The sequence below is a fragment of the Monopterus albus genome, unplaced genomic scaffold (assembly GCF_001952655.1).
Source record: "Monopterus albus unplaced genomic scaffold, M_albus_1.0 scaffold4.1, whole genome shotgun sequence".
Lineage (NCBI taxonomy): Eukaryota > Metazoa > Chordata > Actinopteri > Synbranchiformes > Synbranchidae > Monopterus > Monopterus albus.
In genome coordinates, this window is record NW_018127884.1 from 3,406,942 (window position 1) to 3,416,546 (window position 9,605).

The window sequence follows — 9,605 nt, forward strand, 5'->3', positions numbered from 1 at the left end:
AGATCGGGGCTGCTGTCTGGGGTAGTCATTACAGATAACTACACAGGAATTTACAGTGCATCCACAAAGTATTCACAGCGTTTACCCTTTTCCACATTTTGCTAGGTTACAGCCTTATTCCAAAATGGATTAAATTCATGATTGTTCTCAAAATTCTACAAACAATACCCCATAATGACAATGTGAAAAAAGGTTTTGAAATCTTTGCAAATTTATTAACAATTTAAAAAAAAATCACATATACATAAGTATTCACAGCCTTTGCTCAATACTTTGTTGAAGCACCTTTAGCACCAATTACAGCCTCAAGTCTGAGTATGATGCTACAAGCTTGGCACAACTATTTTTGGGCCGTTTCTCCCATTCTTCTTTGCAGTACTCTCATGCTCCATCAGGTTGGATGGGGAGCATCAGTGCACAGCCATTTTCAGATCTCTCCAGAGATGTTCAATCGGGTTCAAGTCTGGGCTCTGGCTGGGCCACTCAAGGACATTCACAGAGTTGTCCCGTAACCACTCCTTTGTTATCTTGGCTGTGTGCTTAGGCTCACTCGATCCTGACTAGGCTCCCAGTTCCTGCCGCTGAAAAACATCCCCACAATGCTTCACTGTAGGGATGGTATTGGCCAGGTGGTGAGCGGTGCCTGGTTTCCTCCAGACATGACACTTGGCATTAAGGATAGAAAGTTCAATCTTTGTTTTATCAGACCAGAGAGTTCTGTTTCACATGGTCAGAGTCCTTCAGGTGCCCTTTGGCAAACTCCAGGCGGGCTGTCATGTGCTTGTTACTGAGGAGAGGTTTCTGTCTGGCCACAGTGCTGCAGAGATGGTTGTTCTTCTGGAAGGTTCTCCTCTCTCCACAGAGAAACATTGGTGCTCTTTAAGTGACCATCAGGTTCTCGGTCACCTCCCTGACTAAGGCCCTTCTCTCTCGATCACTCAGTTTGGCCAGGCGGCCCACTCTAGGAAGAGTCCTGGTGGTTCCAAATGTCTTCCATTTACGGATGATGGAGGCCACTGTGCTCATTGGGACCTTCAATGCTGCAGAAATGTATCTGTGCCTTGATACAATCCTGTCTCGGAGATCTACAGACAAGTCCTTTGACCTCATGGCTTGGTTTGTGCTCTGACATGCACTGTTAACTGTGGGGGTTAAATACGGTAGACAGGTGTATATCTTTCCAAATCAAGTCCAATCAAGTTGTAAAAAGATCTCAAGGATGATCAATGGAAACAGGATGCACCAGAGCTCAATTTTGAGTGTCATGGCAAAGGCTGTGAATACTTATGTACATGGGATTTTTTTCTCTCATTTATTTTTAATAAATTTGCAAAGATTTCAAAAACTTTTTTCATATTGTTATTATGGAGTATTGTTTGTAGAATGTTGAAAACAATAATGAATTTAATCCATCTTGGAATAAGGCTGTAACATAACAAAATGTGGAAAAAGTGAAGCGCTGTGAATACTTTCTGGATGCACTGTACATCTGGGTCAACCTACTGGCTGACCTGATAATCAGGTGATCATCCTATGCAGATAGCTGATATGGCTACATCTTGTATTTTCTTTGACTCAGAAATAAGGTTGATGAATGATTTGAGTGAAATCACGTTCAGCCTGAGCACTCTGAGACTAACCTATTGCCTCAGTAACACGGCTTTTTGTTTCCCCGAATTTCTGACAGAGGTATTGATGCCAAAATTAGCACTGGCTATAGAGTCTAAATGCCCACATGTTTATGGGAAATACAATGGGTTAAAAAAGAAAAAGTTATCATTTAAAACATACTTCATCAACCTTAAGGAGACATTGTGTAATAGTTTGTGCGTTGACAGTCAGTTTACTTAATTTTACCTTTAGTGAGCAAATGAAGTTAAGTGAAAACCTCAGGAACTAAGAATTACTGACTTGTTTTTATATTAACCACCAGGCCATCTGTTTACAGAACTAAACCAAGTCAAAGTTTCCTCCCACAGTATGGAGCAACTTAACTGTAAATTAAATTCAATGGATGCATGAGCAAAACTGGTGAGTTTTAAAGTCAGTGACATGTTGCACCTCTCTTTAATATGTATTATTACACTGGACACTAGGTGGTGTTCTTCTTTTAGAAATGGGGACTATTTCTAATATGTGCTTTCAGATTACACTTGTGACTTTGTATACATGTCCTGGTTATCACACACTTACATTTGCCCACTACTTTGTCTGACATGATAATTATTGTCCGTCTATGATTTTCCCCATCTTTAACTTTTAGAACTCAGAAAAACTGCAAGAAATTCATTAGCAGAAAAACTTAAACTGCTGCTCTTGAGTATTTCTGTCAGCGCAGAAACGAATATGCAGGGAACAATCATTTGACATTTAAAACAGGTTTGCAGATTTCAGTACTATTTACGGACAAACTCTTGACATACCATCAGTTGCACTAAGCAGCCTATGAAGCTGCTGATGTGATCAGAGCCTGGAGGGCCAGTGTGCTGAGTGGATGGGTGGCACCAGTGGGTAGGTTCTTCACCCCCTCACCTGGAATAGGAACTTCATTTGGACTTGTGCCGTTCAGACGGCCTCGAACCTGACATACAAATAAAAGGCAGTCAGGCAACAGACAGGTAGGCAAGTCCACCTGCTACCAAAGCAACAAGCCTGGCATTATAAAAATATATATCAATTTTGACCTGTTTTATTAATCAATTAGTATTTAGTCTGTGCAACAGAAATCTAAAAGTTTTGTTTCAGTATATGAATGCACATTTGGGACTGATTGGCTTCGTGCCGTACGTTTACTTTACATGGCTGTAGCCACCATGCACAGAAAATATAATTCAATTCAGTTTCATTTGTAAAGCTCCAAATCAAAACAAAAGTTATCTCAGGACACTTTACAAATTAAGGTCTAGACCTTACTATAATAATAAATTATTATTATAGAGGAAAACCCAACAAATCCCCCTTGAGCAACTACTTGGTAACAGCAGAGAGGATTGTTTACTGAAAAGTGGGTTAGTCATGCACCTATTACTTTCATGATAACAGGCTCCTAGGGATACAAGAACTAAGTTGGGACATATTTCTTAATTTTTGTGTCTGCTCTATGGAAACCCATGCTATCAGCTACTAGTGGTACCTGTTTAAACATGGAGGAAAAAAACCATATAGTTAACTTCAGTAGAGGAGCAGAGACCAAGATAGTCTGACTTTCAGCCCCTGATATGGCCCAAAATGGCTGATTCCTACACTTCCCATAATGCAACTTGATGGCATCTCTTTTAAAGCTGAAATAGTGTCATGCCAGATAATTACAAGTGGGATTTTCCAAAGCTCTGATGTATCTGATTTAGAGGAGAAGATCAGTACAAATGTCACGTTCATATGCATTAGGGTAAATATGAAGCCGGAGCCAGGTAATGTTAGTTTGACATAGCATAAAGCCTGGAAAAGCAGAACAGCTAGTCTGATTCATGGAAACAAAATCTGTAAGCTCATTAATAATAATGCTTTTATAGCTTTTGTTTGATATGTATAAAAATAAACAATGTTTTATGGAGGGTTATGTTCCAAACTATTTCTTGAATTGGTGCAGTGACCTTACGCCTTGTGAAACTACAATTTAATTTGTTAAATACACCAGTTTTTGTACAGAACAAACAAAACCAACAAGGCAATTTTATTAGTGAGCTTCAGAGATGCTGGTACAGTAACTGAATGTTTCACCTGTGGACAGAGTTTCTTTGATTTGGCCACACCTTGGTCATGCACTGGAAGTGTACATTTTTATGATGATCTGTAACTTACTACAGTTTGACAGCATAATTTGCAGATGCCTGCTTGTACACTGACTTTGCCAAATGTTGAGATGGCTCAGATCCACTGCTGAGATCAGAGACGTCTCTCTCTCACTGGACAAAACTCCTTCACAGCCAAAAAAGGACATTATACTGCTGTTTTCAGGGGCTAAGTTGTTCTAGTAAACTGAGCCACTCACAGAGCTCGTTTGGTGCTTGTGTTCATTCCTCACCTCCTCAGCCTCTCTCAGGAGTCGGAGCAGGTTATTTCCCAGAGCAGCCATGACACCTCATCGGTCCATCCTCTCCTCAGTAGTTCATCCACTAGTTTGGGCATGTTGGACACATCCTCCAAACCCTCGGCTGTTCTGACAGGAAGACAGAGGATGATTTTACCTCCCAGCTGTCAAGTCTCTAATACTTGAATTTATTTATGTATCTTTCTCACCCCATCTCTTCAGTGTTGTGACTTCCCATGCAACAATATCTTTCTAGCCTGTTATGTATTTAAATAATGGGATTAAATATTTATGACTAGAGTAAAAATGCAGGGGGAAATCATCCTCCTCATTTCCATTAAGCGTTTAACACCCAAAATCTTATCTAATATGCACATATGAAGCTGGCAACATATACAGTGCCTTGTGAAAGTATTCGGCCCCCTTGAACTTTGCGACCTTTTGCCACATTTCAGGCTTCAAACATAAAGATATAAAACTGTAATTTTTTGTGAAGAATCAACAACAAGTGGGACACAATCATGAAGTGGAACGAAATTTATTGGATATTTCAAACGTTTTTAACAAATAAAAAACTGAAAAATTGGCCGTGCAAAATTATTCAGCCCCCTTAAGTTAATACTTTGTAGCGCCACCTTTTGCTGCGATTACAGCTGTAAGTCACTTGGGGTATGTCTCTATCAGTTTTGCACATCAAGAGACTGAAATTTTTGCCCATTCCGCCTTGCAAAACAGCTCGAGCTCAGTGAGGTTGGATAGAGAGCGTTTGTGAACAGCAGTTTTCAGTTCTTCCCACAGATTCTCGATTGGATTCAGGTCTGGACTTTGACTTGGCCATTCTAACACCTGGATATGTTTATTTGTGAACCATTCCAATGTAGATTTTGCTTTATGTTTTGGATCATTGTCTTGTTGGAAGACAAATCTCCGTCCCAGTCTCAGGTCTTTTGCAGACACCATCAGGTTTCCTTCCAGAATGGTCCTGTATTTGGCTCCATCCATCTTCCCATCAATTTTAACCATCTCCCCGGTCCCTCCTGAAGAAAAGCAGGCCCAAACCATGATGCGGCCACCACCATGTTTGACAGTGGGGATGGTGTGTTCAGGGTGATGAGCTGTGTTGCTTTTACGCCAAACATAACGTTTTGCATTGTTGCCAAAAAGTTCGATTTTGGTTTCATCTGACCAGAGCACCTTCTTCCACATGTTTGGTGCGTCTCCCAGGTGGCTTGTGGCAAACTTTAAACGACACTTTTTATGGATATCTTTAAGAAATGGCTTTCTTCTTGCCACTCTTCCATAAAGGCCAGATTTGTGCAGTATACGACTGATTGTTGTCCTATGGACAGAGTCTCCCACCTCAGCTGTAGATCTCTGCAGTTCATCCAGAGTGATCATGGGCCTCTTGGCTGCATCTCTGATCAGTCTTCTCCTTGTATGAGCTGAAAGTTTAGAGGGACGGCCAGGTCTTGGTAGATTTGCAGTGGTCTGATACTCCTTCCATTTCAATATTATCACTTGCACAGTGCTCCTTGGGATGTTTAAAGCTTGGGAAATCTTTTTGTATCCAAATCCGGCTTTAAACTTCTCCACAACAGTATCTCGGACCTGCCTGGTGTGTTCCTTGTTCTTCATGATGCTCTCTGCGCTTTAAACAGACCTCTGAGACTATCACAGTGCAGGTGCATTTATACGGAGACTTGATTACACACAGGTGGATTCTATTTATCATCATTAGTCATTTAGGTCAACATTGGATCATTCAGAGATCCTCACTGAACTTCTGGAGAGAGTTTGCTGCACTGAAAGTAAAGGGGCTGAATAATTTTGCACGCCCAATTATTCAGTTTTTTATTTGTTAAAAAAGTTTGAAATATCCAATAAATTTCGTTCCACTTCATGATTGTGTCCCACTTGTTGTTGATTCTTCGCAAAAAATTACAGTTTTATATCTTTATGTTTGAAGCCTGAAATGTGGCAAAAGGTCGCAAAGTTCAAGGGGGCCGAATACTTTCGCAAGGCACTGTATCTGCACTATTGTCATCTCATTGTGATTAAAACTGTACATTACAGTACATGTAGGGCCCCATTCCTCATGTAAGATGCTTATCAAGCACATTTATTACATCATAATCTTCACCAAAAAACAGACGATACCCACCCAGGCCAGTTTCTTTATGTGGTCCAAGTGATCTACAATGAAAGCAGCAAAAATGAGATGGATACAGAAAGAATGATAAACGGTAACATTTAACCAGGTTTACAGCAGCTGTCACTGTCATAACACTACTTTAAGAGGTTGGTGGTCTCACTGCAGGTCACATCATCTTTGTATAAATTCACCGTGATGATTCCTACAGCCCATCTTTATCTGTTTACTTTACTGTTCTGCACAATAACCGGATTTTTATCAACTTTAACAGAGAGATTGCCAGTATTGGTGCATGAACTGAATCAACTATGGTCTTCTGAAACGTTATACTTTTCTATATCCAGTATCAAGTAGCTCAGTAATATTTACTTCATACTACTTCTCCCACTTTTTACCACCTCATGTATTTGTCTGCTATAGTCGGTAGTTAATGTTTCAGATTAGAACTTCACATCAACATGTGATAAGCTTAACATGTCATGGAACTAATGTCTGGGGATACCTGGGTCATGTACTGAAGCATGAAATTTTAAGTTTGAATTTTGGAGAAAAGAAAAAAGCTAATTGATCAGTGGAAGAAATTCAATTAGATTTTTTGGGATTTATCAAAGAATAATCACAGACCACATTTCTAGCTGTGCACCTACATTTAAGTATTGATTAAAACTTCATTCCCAAGTAAAGTTGATGGTTCATATTATTACAAATGTACATTCAGTACATAAGTCAACAACAGGCAGGTGAAAAAGTAGCCAGCCAAAGTTCAGTGAAATGTTTTCATTTCCTTAGGTATAGCGCAGACGGTTTCCTCTCAGACATCTACTGTTACAGTAAATTAAGTGAACTAACGTCCTCACTGCAAGCTGCAGCTGTACAGCACATTGCTATGAAACTGGCTCTTCCAGAGAATCTGATATATGGAGAGCAGGATCTCCCTCCCGGAATCCTCCATGCTCTCCAAAACACCTGCATATTTTCCTTTGATGGCATAAATTGTCTGCGTGCTGTTGGCTCTTACCACGCTGTGTTGCAGGAGTGTGAGGTAATGGACCCCCAGCTGGTACATGGTGTGCAGGGCGCCCAGACTACTGTTGAACCCCACCACCCCGATCAGACCAGCTGTCTTGTTCATGCAGAAGAAGTCACTGCACATTAAAACAGCTGCACTCAACATAAAACTAGCATGTGGGGCCCAGTAAATGAACAATCCTTTGAGCTTGAAAGCATCATTTCATAAATGCAGTCATAAATCCAGCACAGCAGCTTAAACATCATCTGTTTTGCATATCATTCCTGTCGCCTTGAGAAACTCAGCATATCACATTTTCCAGAGCATATCATTCATCAGACACACAGCAGAGACAGCCAGACAGGCAAAGCTATAAAAAGGTAAACACAAAGGTAAAACTAGTCAAGAGGCTGCAAAAAGGAAGGAAGGGAGGCCAGAACAAATACTTGTATCAAGGCTGATCTTGTCCAGGTTGGATGTCATAGAGATGTTTCATGGTATTTCATTTCCTGGACACCTGCACACCCAGGATTCCTTGCAACTTGCGCTCAAATTTCAGTTTCAGGACACAGATATCCTAATCACCTCTTATCCAAAGTCAGGTAAGAAGAGAAGACAAACGGACGAGGACCCATGGAACTCAGGGTCACTTAACGCACAATGCAACTAATCACATGAACGTGTTGATTAACTCACTGCAAACTTTATCCATTTAAAGATATAACATCTTTCAAAACAGAATGCTTTACAGTTAAACCAAGGAGTTTCAATAAGAAATTTAAGAGAGAATACTGGGTTTGCAAAGGCCTGCTCACCTTTACTGACAAGTCAAGATTTTGGCACCATTAGTGAGGCCATGGCCAAAAGATCTCAGCCAAATCTCAGATATAGGCCAAAACTCACAGATGAGCAGTGAAGGGCAGCAAGTGGTGGCTTCTCTTGGAATATGTTAAAGTCTGACATCAGTGCTTCACATTAGTTTTAGTCTTTGAATGTTTTGCCTACTGAAACTAGAATAAAGTGCATTGTAGTAGTTGAGCCTGGAGGAGATAAAAGCACGGATGGCCGTTTGCCTTTTCCAGATCTGCAAATGAAAGAAATGTTCTGATCTTTTTTAAATGTGTCGGCTGGACAAAGCAGGACTGCACAGTCACCCAAGCATCACGAGACACCTCTTGGTTCTCCCTGCAGGAAGTTGCAGGGATTCATCAGGAGAACTCAGCTCAGCTGGTGTCAGGGCCTGATCTCCACAAGCTGGTGGCAGTCAGTCAGGCTTTAAGTGTTCCCAAGCTTCCATCCAGTCCATTCGGTTTAGTTCATTTCCTGTTATAATCATGTAAAAAAAAAAAAAAAAAAAACCTTTTTTTTTTAGTTATAATCCATCTGTGGTCTCTCTTTATTTGTCCAAGCTTGAGCAGTGTGTGACCTTTTATGGTGTGCTCCTTTTTGATTGCTTATCTTCAAAGTGTTGCCTGAAGCAACATAAAGTTGTACAGTATGTACGGACCCGCAATCTGTAATTACTATATCATTTTTACCGTCTTCAGACTATAAGGAAGGTTGAGAACTAATTCCTGGTTGTGTGTGTTTGTGGGTGATTACGTCCAAAACAAAAACAAACAGACCCACATAGTTAAGTTGATACAAACAGACCCACATAGTTAAGTTGATACAGCCTTGCTTACATCAGCCGCTCTCCCTCAGACCTCTCTTTAGCAACAAACAAAACATTTCTTAGGTTTAGTTAATAATCTGTCTACATTAACACGGGGCAGTACATACAGTAAACAGACTCTTGCTTATTTGATAGAATGATGAATTGGTGTCCTTGTGTTTAGTTTTTGGTGTTGCAGGCTAAATACAAAATTAAAATAGATCTTTCATACTTGTGCTGTTTGTATTTTCATTAAGATCCATGTACTCTTATCTTATTGATGTGTTTACTATTGATTTAAGCATCAGTGGAGGTTTCTTCCTTTAAGGGGAGTTTTTCCTCCCAGCTGTCACCAAGTGCTTGCTCAAGGGGGATGTTAGATATTAGTAAATCAATCAGATAATTATTAGACATTAATGTGTTAGTAATGCAGTTTAGTAAGATATCTGTCCAATAAAAGAACTGGGGTATAACAGGGATTTGTTGGTTTTTCATTCTATATTAATAGTGATAATAGTAATGTCTAGACCTTACTTTGTGAAGTGTCCTCAGATGACTTTTGTTGTGATCTGACGCTATACAAATAAATTTTAATTGAATTTGAACTGAATTGATTCCTGGCTCCTGGGGGTCCCGGGTATTTGCTTACTTCGCCTAATGGTAAAGTGCGCCCCTGTCTGACACCCACTTGAGGAGTCCAATTTGCACTGCCTTTCTTAAGTAAACTTAGAGCTTGAGTGGTTGCCACTTCTTCTCTTTC

At 40.2% G+C, this 9,605-nt stretch overlaps 1 long non-coding RNA gene across 4 annotated transcripts in view; it reads right to left on the reverse strand.

Moving 5' to 3' along the window:
* Positions 1–7,679, reverse strand: part of LOC109963269 (uncharacterized) — a 12,178-nt gene extending 4,499 nt beyond the window's left edge. For 3 of the 4 annotated variants that reach the window (XR_002275376.1, XR_002275377.1, XR_002275375.1), the window contains exons 1-4: positions 7,201–7,679; positions 6,192–6,223; positions 4,025–4,154; positions 2,424–2,581 (exon numbers count right to left, since the gene is read on the reverse strand). This is a non-coding gene — a long non-coding RNA (uncharacterized LOC109963269). Of the gene's footprint in view, positions 1–2,423; positions 2,582–3,991; positions 4,155–6,191; positions 6,224–7,200 lie in introns of all 4 variants that reach the window. The other variant, XR_002275379.1, reaches the window with a different exon arrangement.
* Positions 7,680–9,605: the final 1,926 nt, after the last annotated feature.